This window comes from Dasypus novemcinctus, unplaced genomic scaffold (assembly GCF_030445035.2).
Source record: "Dasypus novemcinctus isolate mDasNov1 unplaced genomic scaffold, mDasNov1.1.hap2 scaffold_108, whole genome shotgun sequence".
NCBI classification, from domain to species: Eukaryota; Metazoa; Chordata; class Mammalia; order Cingulata; family Dasypodidae; genus Dasypus; species Dasypus novemcinctus.
The window spans coordinates 1,695,976-1,720,083 of record NW_026688147.1 but is presented as its reverse complement, the minus strand read 5'-3'; the positions used below and the strand labels follow the sequence as shown (position 1 = coordinate 1,720,083).

General features: G+C 37.9%; 1 pseudogene; it reads left to right on the top strand.

The window, feature by feature from the left end:
• The first annotated feature begins 19,512 nt into the window (after window positions 1-19,512).
• Window positions 19,513-23,355, top strand: LOC139438507 (olfactory receptor 7C1-like; annotated as a pseudogene).
• Window positions 23,356-24,108: the final 753 nt, after the last annotated feature.

Genomic DNA, 24,108 nt, shown 5'->3' with positions numbered 1-24,108 from the left:
TTTGCATTTCCCTGATAGCTAGAGATTTGGAGCATTTTTTCATGTCCTTTTTAGTCATTTGTATTTCTTCTTTGGAGAAGTGTCTGTTTAAAAATTTCCCCCATTTTTTAAATGGGTTGTTTATCTTTTTATTTTCAAGATATAGGATTTCTTTATATATGCAAGTTATAAGTCTCCTATCTGATATATGGTTACCAAATATTTTCTCCCATTGTGTAGGCTCCCTTTTTACTTTCTTGACAAACTCCTTTGAGGTCCAGAAGGCTTTAATTTTCAGGAAGTCCCATTTATCTATTTGTTCTTTTGCTGCACGTGCTTTTGGTGTGAAGTTCATGAAGCCATTTCCTATTACTTGACACTTATATTTAGGTCTTTGATCCATCTTGAGTTGATCTTTGTATAAGGTGTGAGATGGTAATCCTCTTTCATTCTTTTACATATGGATATCCAGTTCTCCAGGCACCATTTGTTGATAAGGCCATTCTCTCCTGGTTGAGAGTGTATGGTGGCTTTATCAAATATTATATGGCTATATATATGAGAATCTATGTCAGAACTTTCAGTTTGGTTCCATTGGTCTGTGTGTCTCTCCTTATGCCAATACCATGCTGTTTTCACTACTGTAGCTTTGTGGTATGTTTTGAAGTCAGGTAGTGTGATTCCTCCAATTTCATTTTTCTTTTTCAATATGTCTTTGGCTATTCCAGGCCTCTTTCCTTTCCAAATAAATTTCACAGTTAGTTTTTCTAGTTCCTTAAAGAATGCTGTGTTGATTTTTATTGGGATTGCATTGAATGTGTAGATCAGTTTTGATAGGATAGGCATCTTAATAATATTTAGTCTTCCTATCCATGAACAGGGAATATTCTTCCATTTATTTAGGTCTTCTTTGATTTCCTTGAACAATCTTGTGTAGTTCTGTGTGTATAAGTTCTTTACCTCTTTAGTTAAGTTTATTCCTAGGTATTTGATTTTTCTTTTGACTATTGTAAATGATATTTGTTTCTTGATTTCCTCCTGAGCTTGCTCATTATTGGTGTACAGAAATGCTACTGACTTTTGCGCATTGATATTATAACCTGCGACTTTACTAAACTCATTTATGAGTTCTAGAAGCTTTGTTGCAGACCTCTCAGGGTTTTCTATGTATAGGATCATGTCATCTGCAAATAATGAAATTTTGACTTCTTCGTTTCCAATTTGAATGCCTTTTATATCTGGTTCTTGACTCAGTCCTTGAGCAAGTACTTCTAAGACAATGTTTAATAGAAGACGTGATAGTGGATATCCTTGTCTTGTTCCTGATCTTAGAGGAAGAATTTTAGGATTTCACCATTGTAAATGATGTTGGCTGTGGGTTTTTCATATATACTCTTTATCATGTTCAAAAAATTTCTTTGTATTCCAATCTTTTGCAGTGTTTTTATCATGAAAGTGTGCTGTATTTTGTCAAATGCTTTTTCTGCATCTATAAATATAATCACCTCATTGTTTTCATTCAATAAGTTTATATGGTGTATTACATTGATTGATTTTCTTATGTTGAACCATCCTTGCATACCTGGAATGAATCCCAATTGGTCATGGTGTATAATTCGTTTAATGTGTTGTTGAATATGGTTAGCAAGTATTTGTTAAGTATTTTTGCGTCTAAGTTCATTAGAGAAATTGGTCTGTAATTTTCCTTTCTTGTGGTGTCTTTGTTTGGCTTTGGTACTAGAGTATTGTTGGCATCATAGAATGAGTTTGAAAATGTTCCTTCTGTTTCGGTTTTTTGGAAGAGTTTTAGCAAGATTGGTGTTAGTTCTTTCTGGAATGTTTTGTAGAATTCACCTGTGAAGCCATCTGGCCCTGGGCTCTTCTTAGTTGGGAGGTTTTTAAAGCCTGACTCTATCTCTTTACTTGTGATTGGTTTGTTGAGATCAGTAATTTCTTCTTTTGTCATTGTAGGCTGCCTATGTGTTTCTATGAATTTCTCCATTTCCTCTGAATTGTCATTTTTGTTGGAACATACTTTTTCAAAGTATCCTCTTATGCTAGTCTATTTCTGTGGGGTCAGGGGTGATATCTCCTTTCTCATTTCTTATTTTGTGTATTTGCATATTTTCTGTTTTTTTCTTTGTTAGTGTAGCTAAGGGTTTGTCATTTTTATTCATCTTCTCAAACAACCAGCTCTTGGTCTAGTTTATCTATTCAAGTGTTTTCTTATTTTCTATTTCATTTAGTTCTGCTCTTATCTTTGTTCTTTCTTTCTTTCTTCTTTCTATGGGGTTACTTTGTTGTTTTTTTTCCTAATTCCTCCAAATGTGCAGTTAGTTCTTTAATTATTGCTCTTTCTTCTTTTTTGATGTATGAATTTATGGTTATAAATTTCCCTGTCAGTACTGCTTTTGCTGCATCGCATAAATTTTGGTATGTTTTGTTATCATTATCATTAGTTTCAAGGTAGATATTAAGTTCTTTTGAGATTTCCTCTCTTACCCACTGTTTTTCTAAGAGTGTGCTGTTTAATTTCCATATCTTGGTGTGAAATCTGGGCCTCTGGCCCTTGCAGTTTTCCAGCTTCACTCCACTGTGGTCAGAAATATTATTTTGTATGATTTCAATCTTTCTGAATTCATTAAGCCTTTCTTTGTGGCCTAGCATATGGTCTGTCTTGGAGAATGATCCATGTACCCTTGAGAAAAATGTATATCCTGCTGTATTCTGGTGTAATGATCTGTATATGTCTATTAAATCCAGCTCCTCTAATATACTGTTCAAATATTTTGTTTCTTTAGTGATTCTGTTTTGAAATGTTCTGTCCAAAGTTGATAGTGGTGTATTAAAATCTCCCATTATACAGATGGGGCTCACTGCCATGTCAGATGGCCCTTCTTGGAGTTGGTGTTTCTGCATGATGGAACTGGACTCAGAGGGGATCTCTTTTCACAAGACTCGCATGCTACTTTACTGGAATTGTAGTTGGTGCTGGGGTTTGAAATATATTTGGGGGATTTGAATCTCTGGACTGACAACATGATAGCCAGGCCCTGAGCCTCAACAGACTTCAACTCCTACACTCTGATTTATTGGACTTACCCCACTCAGCTAACATGGAGTTGAAGTAGGTCAACCAAAACACCATGGAGCCTAGAGTGCCTACAACTGAAAGCAGGAGGATTGCATCCAGTATCCATGTGGAATCTAAGCCCCCTCTTGACATAAATGTGCAATGGACACAACCAATCCAAGGTCCACAGAGAAAATGTGGCATTGGTGTGGGAAGGGTGGCCATGGTGGCTGCTGGGTGCGGGGAATGGGAGGAAGAGATGAGATGAGGAGTCGTTTTCGGGACGTGGAGTTGTCCTGGGTGGTGCTTCATGGACAATTACAGGACATTGTAGATCCCCCCAGGGCCCACTGGATGGAACGTGGGAGAGTGTGGGCTATGATGTGGACCATTGACTATGGGGCGCAGTGATGCTCAGAGATGTACTTACCAGGTGCAATGGATGTGTCATGATGATGGGAGAGAGTGTTGCTGTGGGGGGAGTGGGGGGTGGGGGCGGTGGGGTTGAATGGGACCTCAAATTTTTTTAATGTAATATTTTAAAAAAAATCTCCCATTATAGTCGTAGAGGCATCTATTCTTTCTCTTAGTTTTTCCAGTGTTTGCCTCACATATTTGGAGGCACCCTTGTTAGGAGCGTAAATATTTATGTTTGTTCATTCTTCTTGAGAGATTGTCCCTTTCACTAATATGTAGTATCCTTCTTTGTCTCTCACAATTGTTTTGCAATTAAAGTCCATTTTGTCTGATAAAAATATAGCTGCTGCCTTTTTTTTTTTTTTTGGTTATTCTTTGCTTGTAAGATTCTTTTCCAACTATTCACTTACAGCCTCCATGAATCACTGGGTCTAAGATGTGTTTCTTGTAGACAGCATATAGATAGGTCATATTTCCTTATCCAATGTCTCAGTCTGAATCTTTTGGTAGGTGAGCTTAATCCATTGACATTCAGTGTTATTACTTTCAAGGAATTATTTATGTTAGCCATATTTTGATTGGACTTGTGTTTGTCATATTTTGTTTGTTTTTTTTCCTTCTCTTTTTGTCTTTTTTGTTGCTCTTACACTCTCCTCAAACACTGTCTCTCCTGTATTTTCCTTTCTTCCTGCAGAGCTCCCTTTAGTATTTCTTGAAGGGGAGGTTTCTTGTTGGCATACTCTTTCAATTTCTGTTTATCTGTGAATATTTTGAACTCTCCATCATTTTTGAATGCTAGTTTAGCTTGGTAGAGTATTCTGGGTTGGAATTTTTTCTTTTAGTACGTTGACTATAGCATACCACTGCCTTCTTGCCTCCATGGTTTCAGATGAGAAATCAGCACTTAATCTTATGGACCCTCCTTGTATGTGATCGTTTTCTTTTCTCTTACTGCTTTTAGAATTTTCTCTTTGTCTTGAGCATTGGATAATATGACAAGTATATGTCCTGGGGTGGGCCTGTTGGGATTTATGATGTTTGGGGTGTATTGTACTTCCTGGATATGTACATCTGTCTCTCTCAGTAGATTTGGGAAATTTTCAGCCATTATTTCCTGCAACACCCCTTCTGACCTCTCTCCCTTCTCTTCTCCTTCTGGGATGCCTATAATACGTATGTTTGTGCATTTTGCATTCTCATTCAGGTCCCTAAGTCCTAGCTGGATTTTTTCTATCTTTTTATCGATGAATTCTAATATCTCTTTGATTTCCGATGTACTGCCTTCCAGTTTGCTAATTCTCTCCTCTGCCTCTTCTAATCTGCTATTTGCTGCGGGTGTATTTTTGATTTCTTGAATTGTGGTGTTCATTTCCGTCATATCTGTTACCTTTTTGTGTATGTCTGCAATTTTCTCTGCAAGTGCTTTCTTCATATTTTTAAACTCTTCCTTCACTTCATTAAGTTGGTCTCTAATATATGTTCTGAGACTATCATAAGAGGATACTTTGAAAAACTATATTCCAACAAAAATGACAATTCAGAGGAAATGGACAAATTTCTAGAAATACATAACCAGCCTATATTGATGAAAGAAGAAACTGATGATCTCAACAAACTAATCACAAGTAAAGAGATAGAATCAGTCATTAAAGACCTCCCAAATAAGAGCCCTGGGCCAAATGGCTTCACAGGTGAATTCTACCAAACTTTCCATAAAGAACTAACACAAATCTTGCTGAAAATCTTCCAAAAATTTGAAACAGAAGAACATTGCATAACTCATACAATGATGCCAAAATTACCCTAATATGAAAGCCAAACAAAGACACCACAGGAAAGGAAAATTACAGACCAATCTCTATAATCAACATAGATGTGGAAATCCTCAACAAAATACTTACTAATCATATTCAACAGCACCATAAATCATTTACACTCCATGACCAGGTGGAATTCATTCGTGGTGTGCAAGGATTGTTCACCATAAGAAAATACATTAATGTAAAAACCACATAAACAGATTGAAGGAAAAAAATCACATGATCATATCTATAGATGCAGAAAAACCATTTGACAAAATACAGCACTATTTCTTAATAAAAGCACTGCAAAAGACTGGAGTAAAGGGAAACTTTCTGAACATAATAAAAGATATATATGAAAACCTCCAGTTAACATCATTTACAATTTTGAAATCTGAAAATCTTTCCCTCTAAGATCAGGAACAAGGCAAGGAACCCATTATCACCCCTTCTATTTAATATTTGTTAGAAGTACTTGGGTGAGCATTGAAGCAAGAATCAGACATAAAAGACATTCAAATTGGAAGGGAAGAAGTCAAAATTTACTATTTGCAGATGATATGATCCTATACATAGAAAACCCTGAGAAGTCTACAATGAAACTTCTAGAACGTATAAATGAGTTCAGTAATGTTGAAGGTTATAAAATCAATGCGCAATAATCAGTAGCATGTCTGTACACCAATAATGAAAATGGTGAGGAGGCAATCAAGAAAAAAAATACCATTTATAATAGTAAATTAAAAATCAAATACCTAGGAGTAAATTTAACTAAAGATGTAAAAAATTTATACACAGAAAACTACAGAACACTATTCAATGAAACCAAAGAAAACTTAAACAAAAGGAAGAATACTCCCCGTTCATGCATAGGAAGGCTAAATATTCATATGATGTCTATCCTACCAAAACTGATCTACACATTCAATACAATCCCAATAAAAATCAACACAGCATTCTTTAAGGAACTAGAAAAACTAGCTATGAAATTTATTTGGAACGGAAAGAGGCCACGAATATCCAAAGATATATTGAAAAAGAAAAATGAAATTGGAGGAATCACACTACCTGATTTCAAAACATAGTACACTAGTGAAAACAGCATGATATTTACACAAGGAGAGGCACACTGATCAATGGAACAATTTGAAAATTCTGATATAGATCCTCATAGATACAGACACATGATATTCTGAAGGCCACGAAACACACTGAAAGGGAATTACCAACTCACACCTTATACAAAAACCAACTCAAGGTGAATCAAAGACCTAAATATAAGAGCCAAGACTATAAGGACCTTAGAAAGCAATGTAGGGAAACATCTACAGGACCTTGAAATAGGAAATGGCTTCATGAATTTCACACCCAAAACACGAGCAGCAAAAGAACAAATAGATAAATGAGACTTCTTCAAAATTAGAGCCTTTTGCACCTCAAAAGACTTTGTCAAGAAAATGAAAAGAGAGCCTACACAATGGGAAAAAATATTTGGTAATCATGTATATGATAGGAGATTAATATCCTTCAAATATAAAGAACTTCTATATCTCAAAAAATAAAAAGACAACCTACACATCTTAAAAAGTGGCAAGACTTAAACAGACACTTCTCCAAATAAAAAATACAAATGGCTAAAAAGCATATGAAAAATACTCAAAATCACTAGATGTTATGGAAACGCAAATCAAAATTGCAATGAGATATCATCTTACTCCCATGAGACTGGCAGCTATCAAAAACACAGAGGACTACAAGTGCTGGAGAGGATGTGGAGGAATGGGAACACTCAGCCATTGCTGGTGGAAATGCAGAGGATCCAACCATTCTGGAGGACAGTTTGGCAGTTTCTCAAAAAACTAGCTATAGATTTGCCATATGACCCAGCAATTCCACTGCTGGGTATATATCCAGTAGAACTGAAAACAAGGACACAAACCAATATTTGCACACCAATGTTCATAGCAGCATTGTTCACTATTGCCAAAAGTTGGAATCAACCCAAATGCCCACCAACAGATGAATGGATAAATAAATAAATAAAATGTGGTATATACATACAATGGAATAATACTCAGCTTTAAGAATGAATACACTACAAACACAAGTGAATACATGGATAATCTTGAGACCCTTATACTGAGTGAAACAACCCAAGCATTGAAGGACAAATACTACATGATCTCAATGATATGAAATAAGTAAACCAAGCTGCCTCAGAGAGCTAGAGACTGGATGATAGGTTTAAAGAATATTGGGGGGTAGAGGAAAGATGTAAGGTGACACTTACATGGGAGAAATCTATATAAGCTGAAGGTATTTGCACAAGGAAGGGGTAAAATGGGACATAGGGCTAAATTTGGGTAGGGCTTTGTGGACTTGAGGGGGGCTAGTAATGGGATTATGAGTAATATTGCCCAAGAAATTAGGAGGATGTTGGGGGAACATAGGAACATAGGAGATCGTCAGGTATTTGGTTGAGAATACAATGCTTAGAAAACTTTTTCAAAAATATAAGGAAAGTTACCTATTTAAGATGCTCAAAGCTGATAATCTGATGCAGAACAGGCTTCTAGGGAGTGTGTGAGTGCTCATTTTGCCATAGCAGGTTATATCATTGGATAGAGACCCATATAATGAGAGCAAAGTTATACCCATTTCCTGGGGAGGATTGATGTTCTCAAATAGAGAAAATTGTATCTCTTGAGAGAAATGGTGGCACCCAATGCATTAGGACAGTTGAGCATGTCAAGCCCTCAACACTGTTGCAAGTATCTCTGTACATGGCCCTTCAAGCAGTGAAGATTGGCTGTCACTGTGGGCCCTGATGGGAGGGGAAAAGAAGTATTGAATAGATGGAACCAATATAACTGTGTGGGCAATAGAAGTGTTCCACAAGATTATGCAAGGATGGATGTAAGACATGTTAAATTACACCAAAAATGTATAGGGGCTGATAGGCTAAAATGTAAATCATAATGTAAAACATAAAATAAATAAAAATTTAGAAAATTGTATAGTCTAAAATATAAACCACAATGTAAACACAAATGTTACCTTGTTTGAAAGCTATTGTGTCAATATCTGTACATCAGTTTCAGTAAATATAGTATGAATATGTAAAAAAAATTATTGCTGTGGAAGGGAAAAGGGTTTAATGTTGGATATGTGAGAGTACTGTATATTGTATATGTGAATTACGGTGCCCTAAAACTTTTGTGAAGGTAAGCTTAATAATTAGGAAATAAAAGAAAAAGAAAGGACATAGACAGTGAGGAAAAGATGGAAGAAGTTGCCTTGCCAATGTGCATACAGGGCAACACTTATTGCAGTGATGGAAGACAGAGCATCAAAAACAAAGCTTTGAATTTTTTAATTTTTTGATTCCCCAATTTATTTGTACATTATTTTTTCTTAATTAATATGTATTCTATATCTAACCTTTACACTCATCACTATGTTCCTTTTTACTATTAATGGACCTGGCAATATATTGGACTTCATTTTTGAAGAAGATTTGGATCACAGAGAAGCTCAACAATGGCAGGGTAGGAATACTGGTGTGGGATGTTATGGACAGGTGATGCACGTTTGGGAGGGAGTTTTCTAGGGCATATATCCAGGGTACATAAAGTGTTTGGATATTTTCATAGTGGTTACAATTAAAAACAACTAAGGGAGTGCTGAGTTCCTAGTCAGGGGAGCTCTATCACAGTCCTGAAAGGAAGAGCAACAATCCTCCAAGTGCAATGGCAAAGACCAAAAAAGAAGGAAGATCCAACAATGAGCCCTTGATACTAATGACTATGCTTTTAAGCCTGTGCACCTGAAATAAAAACAAGGCCTAGAGCTGCAGGGTGCCTAAGACTTACCTCCTGAGAGCCTCCGTGTTGCTACAATGTGGCCAGTCTCAAAGCCAAACTCAGCACGTAAATGTGTTGCCTTCCCCCCAGTGTGGGAAATGACTCCTGGGGGTGATCCTTCCTGGCACTGAGGGATTATTACCAAGTACCAGCTGATGATGTAACTAGAAAATGACCTTGAATAAAAGGGTCAACTCAGACCAGCAGAATATATCAGTCTACATAGAATACCAGGAGTTAAAATGTTTTTTGACCTGAATAAAAGGGGAAAATGGAAAGGACAAATGAGTTTATATGGCTATGAGTATCCAAAATAGCTGAGAGCTTATTAGAGGGGTTGCCCTTACGCACACCTCAGTAGAGTCCCAGAGACAGATAAAGTAGATACAACCCCAGGTATTGGTTCTTCTGAGGGCTACAGAGACCCACAGGTTTTATGGTAATGGCAGATGGAGTTCAGTGCCTTGTCAGATGGCCCTACTTTGGAGTTTCTGTTTCTGTGTGATGGAGCTGAACTCAGATGTGTTCTTTGTCCACAAGCCTCTCCTGTTGCTTTTACTGGATCTGTAGTTGGTGCTAGGGTTTAGTGTATACCCAAAGGACCTGAATCTCTGGACGGACCATCTGATAGACAGGCCCTGAGCCCCAACAAACTTGCAACCCCTGTACTCTGGTTTATTGGACTTACCCCACTCAGATAACATGAAGGTCAAGAAGGTCAACCACCACACCAGGAAGCCAAGAGAGCCTACAACTGAAAGCAGGAGAAGTGCATCTGGCATTTATGTGGAATCTAAGCCCCCTCTTGATATAGGTGTGAAGTGGACACAACCATTCTAAGGTCCACAGGATGGAGGAATAGAGTATGGATTAGAGTGGACTTACTGATATTCTATTCATGAACTATTGTGATTAGTAATCGAAGAAAATATGGCATTGGTGTAGAGAAAGTGGCCATTGTAGCTTCTGGGGTAGGGAGTGGGAGGAGATGAGATGTGGGGGCGATTTTCGGACTTGGAGTTGTCCTGGAGGGTGCTGCAGGGACAGTTAGAAGACATTGTATGTCCTCCCATGGCCCACTGGGTGCAATGTGGGAGTGTGCACTACGGTGTGGACCACTTACCATGAGGTACAGCGGTGCTCAGAGATGTATTCATCAAATGCAATGAATGCCCCATGATGATGGAGGAGATTGTTGTTATGGGGGGAGGAGTGTGGTGAGGGTTGGGGGGTATATGGGGACCTCATATAGAGGGAGTATATGAGGACCTCATATAAAGAAAACAAAAATGAAAATTTTTAAAAATTTTTTTTAAGGTTTTGCCTTTCATCACTCTAATAGGTGTTGTCTTGTATATATAGTGGCAAGGCAATCTCTTCCATTTCTTCCTCAGTGTCTTGCCTCTTTTATTTTTCATTATATCTTCAAAAAAGTTTAAGGTCACAGTAAAGTCATGCACAGAACATAGGTATCTCCCATATACCCAACATCCTCCCTCTTCCTCACCAATGATGTTTTTACATGTGGATGTTACATTTGCTACAACTGATGTACAAATATTGGATAGCTACCAACCATGCTCAGTAGTACACAATATGGTTTACAATTTAGACCATACACTTTTATAAATTTTTGTTGAAATTTATCATGGCCTGTATCCATCATTGCAAGATCATACAGAACACTTTCATTTACCCCCAGTTATCCCCTCTTCCATCTATTTTCTCTCTCTCTCCCTCTCCTTGGGGCCCACATTGGCAACCAAGCTTCATTGCTTGAGGGACAAGATTCATAGATACTTGCAACAATGCTGAGGGCTTGACAAACTGGTCTATCCTCTCCCATTAGGAGCAAGCCTTGCTCTTGAGAGATACTCTCCTCTCTTTTTGAGAACATCTATGTGTCCTCTCCATTATCGGTGTACAACAATTCTTGCTCATTGTATTGCTCTACACCCACGAATATAATACACTGGGTCAGATGGTCCATGGAATTCTGGGTATGTTCGGGGTGGAAAGGTGAACACGCAGGATTGATGTGTGCGTGGTTGAAATTATAATGTTGAGAAAACACTTTTTTTTTTTACTATAATCCTGTTTCTGCATCTTTTTTTTATTTTCACTTTTTTGGTCTTTATTCATTTTTTTAAAATTACATTCAAAAAATACGAGGTCCCCATATATCCCCTACTCCCCTCACCCCACTACTCCCCCCATAGCAACATTCTCCTCCATCATCATGACATGTTCATTGCATTTGGTGAATACATGTCTGAGCATCGCTGCACCTCATGGTGAATGGTCCACATCATAGCCTACACTCTCCCATGTTCCATCCAGTGGGCCATGGGAGTACCTACAATGTCTAATTGTCCCTGCAGCACCACCCAGGACAACTCCAAGACCCCAAAATGCCTCCACATCTCATCTCTTCACCCCATTCCCCACACTCAGCAGCCACCATGGCCAATTTCTCCACACCAATGCCACATTTTCTTCGATTACTAATCACAATACTTCATGAGTAGAATATCAGTAAGTCCATTCTAATCCATATTCTATTCCTACATCCTGTGGACCTTGTATTGGTTGTGTCCATTCCACATCTATGTCAATAGGGGGCTTAGATTCCACATGGATGCTGGATGCAATTCTCCTGCTTTCAGTTGTAGGCACTCTTGACTCCATGGTGTGGTGGTTGACCTTCTTCAACTCCATGTTATCTGACTGGGGTAAGTCCAATAAACCAGAGTGTAGGAGCTGAAGTTTATTGAGGCTCAGGGCCTGGCTATCATATGGTCAGTCCAGAGATTCAGATCCCCTGGGTTTATATTAACCCCCAGCACCAACTACAATTCTGGTAAAGTAACAGGAAAGGATTCTGAAAAGTGATCACATCTGAGTCCAGCTCCATCACACAGAAACACAAACTCCAAAGAAGGGCCAACTGACATGGCACTGAACTCCATCTGCCATGACCATAAAACCTGTGTGTCTCTGTAGCCCTCAGAAGAACAAATACCTGGGGTTCCATCTACTTTATCTGTCTCTAAGACTTTGCTGAGTTGTGCATAAGGGCAACCCCTCTGATAAACTCCCAGCTCTTTTTTGGGCTCATAGCCATATAAACTCATTTGCCCTTTCCATTTGCCTTTGATTTAGGTCAAAAAGCATTTTTAACTCCTGTTATTATATGTAGACAGAGATATTCTGCTGGTCCGAGTTGAACCTTTTATTCAAGGTCATTTTCTAGTTACATCATCAGCTGGTACTTGGTATTAATCCCTCGGCACGAGGGAGGCTTATCCCTGGGTTTCATGTCCCACGCTGGGGGGAAGGCAACAAATTTACATGCTGAGTTTGGCTTCAAGACCGGCCATATTTGCGTAACACAGAGGCTCTCAGGAGGTAACTCTTAGGCACATTGCTGCTCTAGGCCTTGTTCTTATTACAGGTGCACAGGCTCACAAGCATAGTCATTAATATCAGTGGCTCATTGTTGGACCTTCATTCTTATTTGTCTTTGTTGTTGCACTTGGGGGATTGTTGCTGTTCCTTTAGGGACTGTGATAGAGCTCCCCTGGCTAGGAACTCAGCACTCCCTCAGTTGTTTTTAATTGTTTCCACTATGAAAATATCCAAACATTTTTATGTACCTTGGATATATGCCCTGTAGAACTCCCTGTCAACCATGTGTCCCCTGTCAATAACATCCCACACCAGTATTCCTCCCCTGCCATTGTTGAACCTCTCTGTGATCCAAAACTTCCTAAAAAGTGAAGCCCAATATATTGCCAGGTTCCCTTAATAGTAAAATGGAATATAGCGATGAGTTTAAAGGTTAGATATAGAGTACATATTAATTTGGAAAAATTCAAAATCCTATCTTTTTCTTTTCTTTTTTCTAATTATTAAGCTTATCTTCACAAGAGTTTTAGATCACAGTAATTCATATATATAATATACAGTAATCCCACATATCCAACATAATATCTTTTCCCTTCCACAGCAGTAATCTTTTAACATAGTCATACCATATTTACTAAAACTGATGTACAGATATGAGACAATAGCTTTCAAATAAGGTAACATTTGTGTTTACATTGTGGTTTATTTTTTAGACTATACAATTTTCTATATTTTTAGTTATCTTATATTTTACATTATGATTTATATTTAGCCTATCAGCCCCTACATATTTTTTGTGTAATTTTAAATGTCTTATATCCATCCTTGAGAAAATACTGTAGATGATATAATAATGAAGGGTTACTGTTTTAGGGTATTGGATGGTGGACATATGGCACAAGGTGCACCAGGGGCAGGCTTCTAAGGATTGTGTGAGTGCTCATTTCTTGGCTTTTTAAAACTGTGAACAGTTTGTTAGGAAACACAGTTCCTTTGTCTCCTCTTCATTCCCAGAATGTACTTTAGGATTTACCATACAGTATTGCTGAATAAATATTGTTGAATGACTGAGAAACCAGATGGTTATGTGGGTTGAACAGATATTGCTAATTATGGGGGAGAAAGGAGAAGCAGTGAGACAAGAGGAAATTCAGTTGTGAGTGGGTGTCTCCATTCATGACAGCCAACTCCAGAGGAGAAAAATTGGGAAATATGATAGTTTATTGTATTCAGAATCTTTCTCCAGAAGAAACAAGAGGGAAATCAGTATGGGAAACCTGACAAGACTAGAGCCCACACCTTAATAAGGGTGACCTCCTCCTGGGAGGTAGGTGTCCACAGGGATAAGAGATGAACATGGAGCTCCGAAGCTGTCACAAGGGACTAAAATGGCACAAATTTGCATTGTGTTTTCCTTTCTTATCTCCAGAGAAATAATTATCTCAGGGAGATTGATACAAAAGAATACTTCATTAATGTGGTTCATGGAAATGGAATCCCTAATTGCTCAGATACTCTATGTGCTTCTCCTTCACTATATCAAAGAAAACACAATTTGTCTTCTACAGACCTTATGACTCATTCCATCTCACTTCACTTGGGAACAGAGCTTCCAACTTCTTTCATCATTCAAGGAAGGACCTGCATTGGTGAACTTAGAGCCTGACTTGATAATTTCAGAGCGACTTACAGAATCTTCACAGGTACTGTGGGAATATATTTTTGACTCCATGGACACCTTTTATTGGTAGAAGCTTTAAGGAAATCAGCAGATTATGACCACAGAGAAAGCTTAAAACAAAAGTTCTGTCTTATTAAAAAGCCTGAGTGAAAATAGCAGATAAACTAAAATAGATTTTTTTCCCCAATCTGTTTCCTCTAATCTCTTACTCTTGGGTCTTCCCTCTCTCAGAAGGATTGTTTCCTTGTTTCACTCATTCTTCTTTCTCTACACTTGTAGAAATTATCTGTTTACCTGTGTTTATTCATTTTTTTTCTTTTAGTCATTCAATATATGTGGCTCTGGAATTCTGGTGAAGTGGATCAGAAATTACAGACTCATCCTGGGGAGGTTAGTAAAGGCATCACAAGGAAGATTTTAATTGTAATAAGGCTTGAAGGAGGATTTAGAGTAATTTCAGAAGGAGAAAAGGCTAGAAGTACATGAAGAAGAGATGACATGGACACAAATATGGAGTCAATAATTATATGGTGTGGTGAGGTTTTAAAAATAGTTCTTTTTAAAAAAGAAATGAAGTTTATTGATACATATTAAAAAGCATACAATTCCTGTGACATGTATAATTTGTTGTTTTGCTATAATGAAATAACTGTGCATTTATTACTTCAGTCATTCTTAGAGTATGTTCACTGAGAGGTAAAGATTTTTCTTGTTTGTTTTTATAAATTCGCTATGAGATTTCTTTAGCAAAAATTATTATGGTCTTTTTTTTTTTAAGATACATAGATCACACTAAATTTTACATTTTAAAATATGACGTTCCCATATACCCCACTCCCTAAATTCCCCATCCTCCCACATTAACAACCTTTCATCAGTGTGGCACATTCCTTTTATTTAATGAATACATTTTGGATCATTGTTACAAAGCTTGGATTATTGTTTACATGTTAGTTTACACTCTCTTCCAGTCCATTCAGTGTGATATGGTACGATATATAATATCCTGCATCTGTCCATGTGATATACTTCAGGACAACCCCAAGTCCCCAAAAAAGCCACCATATCACCCCCTCTTCTTCCCTTTCCCTGCACTCAACAACTCCAGTGGTCACTGTTTCCCTGACAGTGACACGATTTCTTCCATTGCTAGAGTCACAATAAGTCCATAGTAGAATACCATTAAGTCTACTCTAATTCTTATTTTATTCCTCTATCTTGAGGATCTTGGGATGGTGATGACCACTACACCTCTAAATCAAGAGGGGCCTTAGATCCCACATGTCTGATGGATGGAATTCTGCTTGCAGTTGTGGACTCTCTCTGTTGCCTGTTGTGGTGGTTGACAAACATTTTGTTTGCTTTCAGATTTAGTGTTTACAAATAAAGCTGCTGTAAACATTCAAGTGTGGACTTTTGTGTGGCTTCTAATTTTCATATCATATATATATATACCTAAAAGCAAAACTGCTGGATTGTATGGTAAGAGAATGTTTAGTTTTAAAAGAAACTGTCTTCTGGATGAACCATTTTCTGTTCTCACTAGCAGTGAATGAGAGATGTATTGTTCCATATACTCAACAGCAATTGGTATTCTCAGTTTTTAGGTTTTTATCTCTTCTAATAAACATGTGGTCATATATTATTGTGTTCATAGTCTTCCAAGTCCCTAATGACAGATGATGTTTAATTTTTAAAAGAGTTTTAATGAGTTTATTTATTCATTTATTTATTTAAATTTTAAAAATTTTAAAACAGGTTTAGATTACATAAATGTTACATAAAATATAGAGGGGACCCATATGCCCCACCCCTTCACCCTCCCACTCTTTCCCATAGTAACAACAACTTTCATTAGTATAGTACATTTGCTACAATTGATGAATGCATATAGAAACAATGCTGCTAACCATGAATTATAGTTTATATTATAGTTAAGAGCCTGTCCTTCACAATTTTAGGTAATGATAAAACATATAATGGCCTTTATCCGTCATTGCAAAGTCATGCAGAACAATCCCAATGTCCTGAAAATGCCCTGATATAACACCTATTCTGCCTGCTCCCTCCTCTCAGAATCTCTGGTGGCCATGGCCTTTATATCAATGATAAACATTCTTCCATTGCTAGAATAGTAAGTCTATAATATAAAAATAATGTCTACTTTAGTCTATTGTTCATTCCCCAATCTTCAGGATTTTGTGATGGTGATGCCCACTGTTTCTAATTGAGAGGGGGCTTAGATCCCTTGGGATATATGGGTGGAACTAGCTTGCTTAGAGGTGCAGACATTCTTTGCTCCTTGGGATAGGTGTTGTCCATTACCATCTCCTTATTAGTTGTTCTACATAGGTCCAATGAACTGGAGAGTAAGTGTTGAAACTCTGCTTAGATTAAGGGTTCAACTGGCACATGAACAGACCAAAAACATAAGGCTCTGGCTCATGTATTTAACAAGGATAGTGCCAACACATGGCTTTATGTAAATAACATTTAGAGAAGAGCCACATGTTGGGAATCTACAAATGAGGCTAACTCTTTTACACTGGGGAGCATAAATTCCAAAGTAAGGTCTACTGACAGGGTGCCAAATTCCTGAGATTCCCTGCACTATTTACAGTGTCTAGATATCTCTAGAACCATCAGGATCCCTACTGTTTGAGGCTCTGTTTACTGTAACAGATAGTGAGATTCTGCTGAGATGAGCATAAGCATAACCTCTGGATGAGCACCAAACTCACTTTAAAATCTCTTAATCTGACCCACGGGTTCTATGGTCATGGCAGAAGGGGTTCACTGCCATGACAGATGGCCCTTCTTTGGAGCTGGTGTTTCTGCATGATGGAAATGGACTCAGAGGGGATCTCTTTTCAGAAGACTTGCATGCTACTTTATTGGGATTGTAGTTGGTGCTGAGTTTAAGATATATGTAGGGGATTTGAATCTCTGGACTGATAATATGACACCCAGGCCCAGAGCCTCAACAGACTTCAGCTCCTACACTTTGACTTATTGGACTTACTCCACTCAGCTAACATGGAGTTGAAGAAGGTCAACCACCACAACATGGAGCCTAGAGTGTCTACAACTAGAAGCGGGAAGAGTGCATCCAGTACCCATGTGGAATCTAAGCCCTCACTTGACATAGGTGTGCAATGGACACAACCAATCCAATGTCCACAGAGAAAATGTGGAATGGGTGTGGGAATGGTAGCCATGGGGGCTGCTGGGTGTGGGGAACGGGAGGAAGAGATGAGATGTGGAGGCGTTTTCGGGACGTGGAGTTGTCCTGGATAGTGCTTCAGGGACAATTACGGGACACTGTAGATCCCCCCAGGGCCCACTGGATGGAACGTGAGAGAGTCTGGGCTGTGATGTGGACCATTGACTATGGGGTGCAGTGATGCTCAGAGATGAACTTACCAGGTGCAATGGATGTATTACGATGATGGGAGAGAGTATTGCTGTGGGGGCGGTGGGGTTGAATGGGACCTCATATATTTTTTTAATGTAATTAAAATAATAATAAATAAATATTAAAAAAATAATAAAATAAAATCTCTTAATCATAAAATTTCATCTGCACTGAATATTTCCCCTTTTTGGCCAAGGCCTTTTTCAGAGACATTGCTAGTTGGCATTTGGTCACAATACCTAGGTGCCAGTGAAGTTGAATTTCTTTTTATATATTGTATTTTGTATTTGTATTTTGAATTTCTTCCTAAGTTAGGATTCTGTTTATATCTTTTGCAGATTTTTAAATTCAGCTTATGCTTTCTTATTTTGTGGTGTTAATATTAATTTCTACATTTGTATATAAATCTTTTATCAGATGTGTTTTGTAAGTATTTTTCCAAATCTGCATGTTTTCTTACAACCCCTTATCAATGTCTTTCACAGAGTAGATATTTTACATTTGAATAAAAACTGACTTATAAATTTTAATCTCTCATGAATCATGCTTCCATTACTATATCTAAAAACTCTTTTCCAACCTATGGGCCCTTAGATTTTCTTCACATTTTAGTCTAGCACTTTCACAATGCATTTTACTTTAAAATGGTATGATTCATTTTGATTTAATTTTTGTGAAATGAATTCAATCAGTGCCTAAGTTCCTTTTTTATTTGGCATGAGTGCATCCTATTGCTACCATATTCTAACTAAGTTCTTGGCTATGCTGCAGAAGTGAATTTCAAGAACACGCCAGGTGAGTTAGGCCAGTAATTAATTCAGGTAGGAAGGGAAGAGAAATGGGAGAAAATAACAGAGCAGGGCCCCAGCAGGTAGTGAGGAAGGGGCTGAAAAGGGATGAAGAGGGCTAATTTACAAGCTACAATTCCCCATTATAGATTATAAGTCCCGAGGGTAACTTGCATGGCCACATGGCAGAGGAAAAATGATGAAAGTGACATGCAGAAGGCAAGACGGGTCAATAGGCAAAAAGCTAGGCAAGAGCAAGCTCAAACCTCATGGTTTGCTTTTAAACTGCTAGTTATCCACCCCTTTGCTAATGGCAGGGGAGGGGGTTTCAGCTGTTTGCTCTTTGGATTGATTACCCTGCCCATCAATTCCTTAGTGAGGACCCAGTGATAAAGTTCCTAGGGAAGATCCAGGCTTTTCCATATTCTCAGGAAGGAGGCTTTGTTCTGGGTAGCAAATCCCAGGGTGAGATTCCTCCAGCAGCCATCATTAGGGGGTTTTGATGTCCATGTGGACTCTGTCAGGTTCTAGGTCCATCTATTCCCTATCTTACTAGCCTGCTTCACTTTTGTTCCAACACCACTTCTTGAAAAGATCATACTTTCTACACTGAATTACCCTTGTCCTCTGTGAAACATCAGTGGAACACATTTGTGTGGGGTCATTTGTCCATTTCACCAAAAAGATTTTTTAAATTATTGTGTTTTTATAATAACTGTTACAACAAAATAACATGGTTCCTACTACTTTGTTCTTCTTTTCTATTTTGTCACAGGGTACAAAAACATGGTCATAGTGTTTGTTGCTTAAAATAAAGTCTGAGAGAATTTATCATGGAAATTATTGCCTTGGCAAAGTGTATTCTATTATGACCAAGGGTTTCTAGCCATCACAACTATCAAGGAGAAGCAGGAACATATGTTTTCCCTATTTTCAGAAAAGGGTACTAGATCTCTATAAAATCCATAAAAATATTAACTTAATGTAATTACAATACAAACAGTACCATTTATTATATTTTTCTGATTATGGCTTGAGGCTAAATTGCATTGTATTGAAAATCTCCTCAGGAAATTCATCATCCACATGGAAACAGAAAACCAAACATATGCTTTAGAATTCATCCTCCTGGGGCTCTCAGAAAATACAGAGGTGCAGCCCCTCCTCTTTGGAATGTTCCTGTCCGTGTACCTGGTTACATTCATTGGCAGCCTGCTCATCATCCTGGCCATCATCTTGGACTCCCATCTCCACACACCCATGTACTTCTTCCTCTCCAACCTGTCTTTTACTGATATCTGTTTCACCTCCACCACGAAACCAAAGATGCTGCTGAACATTCAGACTAGCAACAAAATCATAACTTTTGAAAACCGTCTCACCCAGATGTATTTTTTCATGCTTTTTGGACAATTAGATAACTCCTTGACTGCAATGGCCTATGGCCACTTCGTGGCCATCTGTCACCCCCTGCACTACACAGTCATCATGAACCCCTGGCTCTGTGGCCTCCTACTGCTGGTATCCTGGTTATTGAGTGTTTTGGACTCTCTTTTGCATAACTTAATGGTTTTACAATTGTCTTTTTGTACAGAGATGGAAATGCCCTACTTTTTCTGTGAACTTAATCAGGTAGTCAGACATGCTTGTTCTGACACCTTCCTCAATGACCTTGTGATGTATTTTGCAGGTGGACTTCTGGGGGTTATACCACTCACTGGGATCTTTTTCTCTTACTATAAAATTATATCCTCAATTTTGAGAATCTCAACAGCTCGTGGTAAATATAAAGCATTTTCTAATTGTGGATCTCACCTCTCAGTAGTGACCTTGTTTTATGGTAGGTATTGGAGTGTATCTTAGCTCTGCTGCTACCAAAAACTCAAAGGCAAATGCAATAGCCTCAGTGATGTACACAGTGATTACTCCCATGTTGAACCCCTTTATTTACATTCTTAGAAACAAGGACATAAAGCAGGCCTTTAAAAAGCTGGGAAACATTCTGTCTATAAAAGGATACTTTGTCTCAAGTTTACAAAAGTGCTCATGATTAACAGAGATCAAACACTAGAAGATTCTTTTTTCGAAAATGAAATATTTTGTTGTCTTTTTTTGAAGATACATCGATAACGCAAAATGTAACATTAAAAATATGAGGTTCCCATATATACCACTCCCCACCCCACCCCCACTCCTCTCACACCAACAACTTATGGTTGTGTGGATTATCATTTGCATTGTAGTTTGCAACTCCCCACAGTCCATTCAATGGCTTATGGCATGATATGTAATGTCCTTCATCTATCCGTACTATATCATTCAGGACAACTTCAAGTCCTAAAAATGCCTCCATGTCACACATCTTCCCTCTCCCAGCACTCAGCAACTCCCACAGCCACTGTCTCCAGACAGACTAGTGTGTCAAATCCTCAGCATTGTTGCAAGTATCTGTGAATCATGTATTTCAGGCAGTGAAGCTTGGTTGTCACTGTGTGCCCCAAGGGGTGGGGGAGAGAGGAATAGAATAGATGGAAGATGGGACAACTGGGGGCAGTGGAAGTGTTCCACAAGATTATGCAGTGATGGATATAGGCCTTGTTAAATTTCACCAAAAAATTAAATGTAAACCATAGTACAACCAAATTTTTATAAAATTGTACAATCTAAAATATAAACCATAATGTAAACCATAGTGAAACCATGGTTTGTATCTATGTTTCAATATCTGTTCATCAGCTATAGCAAATATATGCACATTAAAAAGATAATTGCAGGGGGAAGAGAGAAAAGTGTTTGATGTTGACATATCAGATTCCCTTATATTGTATATGTGACTTTATTGTGATCTAAAACTTTTTTGAAGACATTATAATTTTTTTTTAAACAAAGGATGAAGACCCTGAGAAAAGAATGGTTAGAGAGCTTTTCTACTGTACATACACAGCAACGCCTATTACAGTGATGAAGGCAAAATGTAAAATATATTTTATGATATTTTGCATTTTAATACCCTGATTTATTTTTTACTTTTAGTTTTTCTTAAATATAGAATAAAAATATTCTATTTTTTATCTTTAAACCTATCACTAATATTTCATTTTCCTGTTAATTGAGTTTAGAAATATATTAGCATATAGTTTTGAAGAAGTTTTGGATCACAGAGTGTTTCAACAATTGCAGGGCAGGAGCACTGGTGTGGGATGTCATTGATGGGGGATGCATGGGCAGAGGGCAGTTCTCCAGGGCATTCATGCAGGGTATATAAATATATTTTGGATATTAATTGTCATATTAGGTAGAGTTTGACATGACAACTGAGGAAGTGCTGAGTTCCTATTCTGGGAAACTATGTTGCACTCCCCAGTTGAGGAGCAACTATCCCCCAAGTGCAAGAACAAAGACCAGTGAAGAAGGATGGTCCAATGATGGGCCCTTGATACTGATGACAATGCTTATGAGCCTGTGTGCTTGAAATTTCAACTAGGTCTAGAGATGCAAGGTGCCTAAGAGTAACCTCCTGAGAGCCTCCATGTTGCTCAAATGTGGCCACTCCCTAAGTCAACTCAACATTACTTTCCCTCCAGCATGGGACATATCCGCTGGGTTGAGAATCCCTGGTGCTGAGGAATTACTACCAACCACCAGCTCGTGATACAATTAGAAAAATACCTGGAATAAAAAGGGGAAATGGGAATGACAAATGAGTTCATATGGCTGCTAAGAGACTTCAAAATGAGTCAGGTCTTCAGATGAGTTGGACTTATGCATCTTTCAGCAGGATCTCAGAGACAGCCTAAGTAGGTATTACCCCAGGTAGTGGTTCTCCTGAGGACTACAGAGACACCTCATTCCTATGGTCATGGCAGATGATTCTGGAGTTCGGTGCCTTGCCAGAAGATACTACTTTGGAATTTGTACCCTGAAGTGTGATGGAGTTGGACTCAGATGTGATCTTTCTACATGTACCTCTCTGTCACTTTTACTCAACCTTTTGTTGGTGCTGGGGTTGTTGTATGGTCAGGAGACTTGAATGAGCTTCAGGAGAGTTGCAACACCTGCTCTCAAATTCATTGGATTTGCCAGTGTCAGCTAACAGGGAGGTGAGGATGGTCAACCACCATACCAGGGAACCGAGAGAGTCTACAAGTGCAAGCAGGAGAATTCCACCCATCAGCCATGTGGGATCTAAGCCAACTTTCAATTTAGAGGTGGAGTGGACATCACCATCCCAGGGTACACAAGGTGGAGGAATAAAATATGGATGAGAGGAGATCTTAATCTAGGTACTTTGTAAGTGTATAGAGAGATAATCTTGCATTTGCCTAATAAAAACTTACATTTGTTTCATTTTGGTATATCACGGATTCCTATTTCTTTTGTATTATTTTACATCATGTGTTCCCTCATTGTATTCCTGGATTCAGGATTGAAGATAGAAACTGCTGCCTGGATTTTCAGCAGTAAAATATTTCATTCAGTTTATTCTGTATATATAAAATTATAGCAGGTGCTGGAGGGATGAAAGTGTATTGCAGTCACTCCCAGATGAAAGAAACTGCTTGTGTTTTATGGTGTTAGTGAAAAATAAGCTCTCCTAGCAAAGGCTCTGTACCACCTACCAGGGATTGTTCATTAGTTCCTGAAAGAGGTCACATCCTGAAATGGAGATGTCATCTGATTGCTTTATAGTACTCCACATTCCATCTCCAATATGTGCCTTTCTCCTGCACCTTCAAAATCATAATTCAAGTGAGATTGTAATCAACAACACAATCCCTGATTCTTCAAACAATGATGGTTTCAATAATTTCTATCATTCTTCCAGTGATGTAAGTTTGCCCTTTAAAAAATATTTCCATATTGAAGGATATTATCTGGAAATTTTTTTCAGCACTCCATACGATGATTGTCCTCATTTAAGGGTCATAAAAAGCAAATATGTGTTTTTCTGCCTTTCCTACTATATCTTATTCTTATATTAAACCCAGATATTAAGACATAATTTCAGACTTTTATGTAAGCTTGCTGTTTTCTTCTGGGTAGACTAAGGTGAATGCTTCATTTGTCAACTGATTTCCTTGCCATCACTACAAATGGCAAACCAGAGTGGCATTTTGAAGGTAATGATTTCTCTGAGCTAATGGTCATATTTGAAGATGTTAATAATTGCTTACATATTTGTATTCACTTCAAATTCTTTGGCAAAGCTGTGAATTCATTTTCACTTGTAATTTATTGATACACAGGTTCAGTCTCTGATGTGAGTCATATACTTATCAGAACTGAAATTTTCAGGAAAAGATATTTCATTCATGCAGTTTTATAAAATGTCTATGTTTTGATTTCACCTTAATCTGAAAATTAAAAATCCTCACCTTGTCACTTTTTTCTGGAATTCTCTCCAGTGCAAGTAAGAGCCCCACCTTATTCCACATTAACTTGAATTAGGATTCTCAGTAAAATCATTTTTCACATAAACCAGTTTGTCAATACCTTTCCTAGGTGCTTTCTTTAAATGTTACTGCAAACAATATATTGTGAATCATTTTTTCCAAGCTATACAAGAGCAATTATGTACATTTACCACATGGAAATAGTGTCAGTGGTCTTCTCACTCCCAACAATTTGATGCATCATTTCCCAGTTGCTACCCTGCAAGACTGCTATTTTGTAATCAGTTCT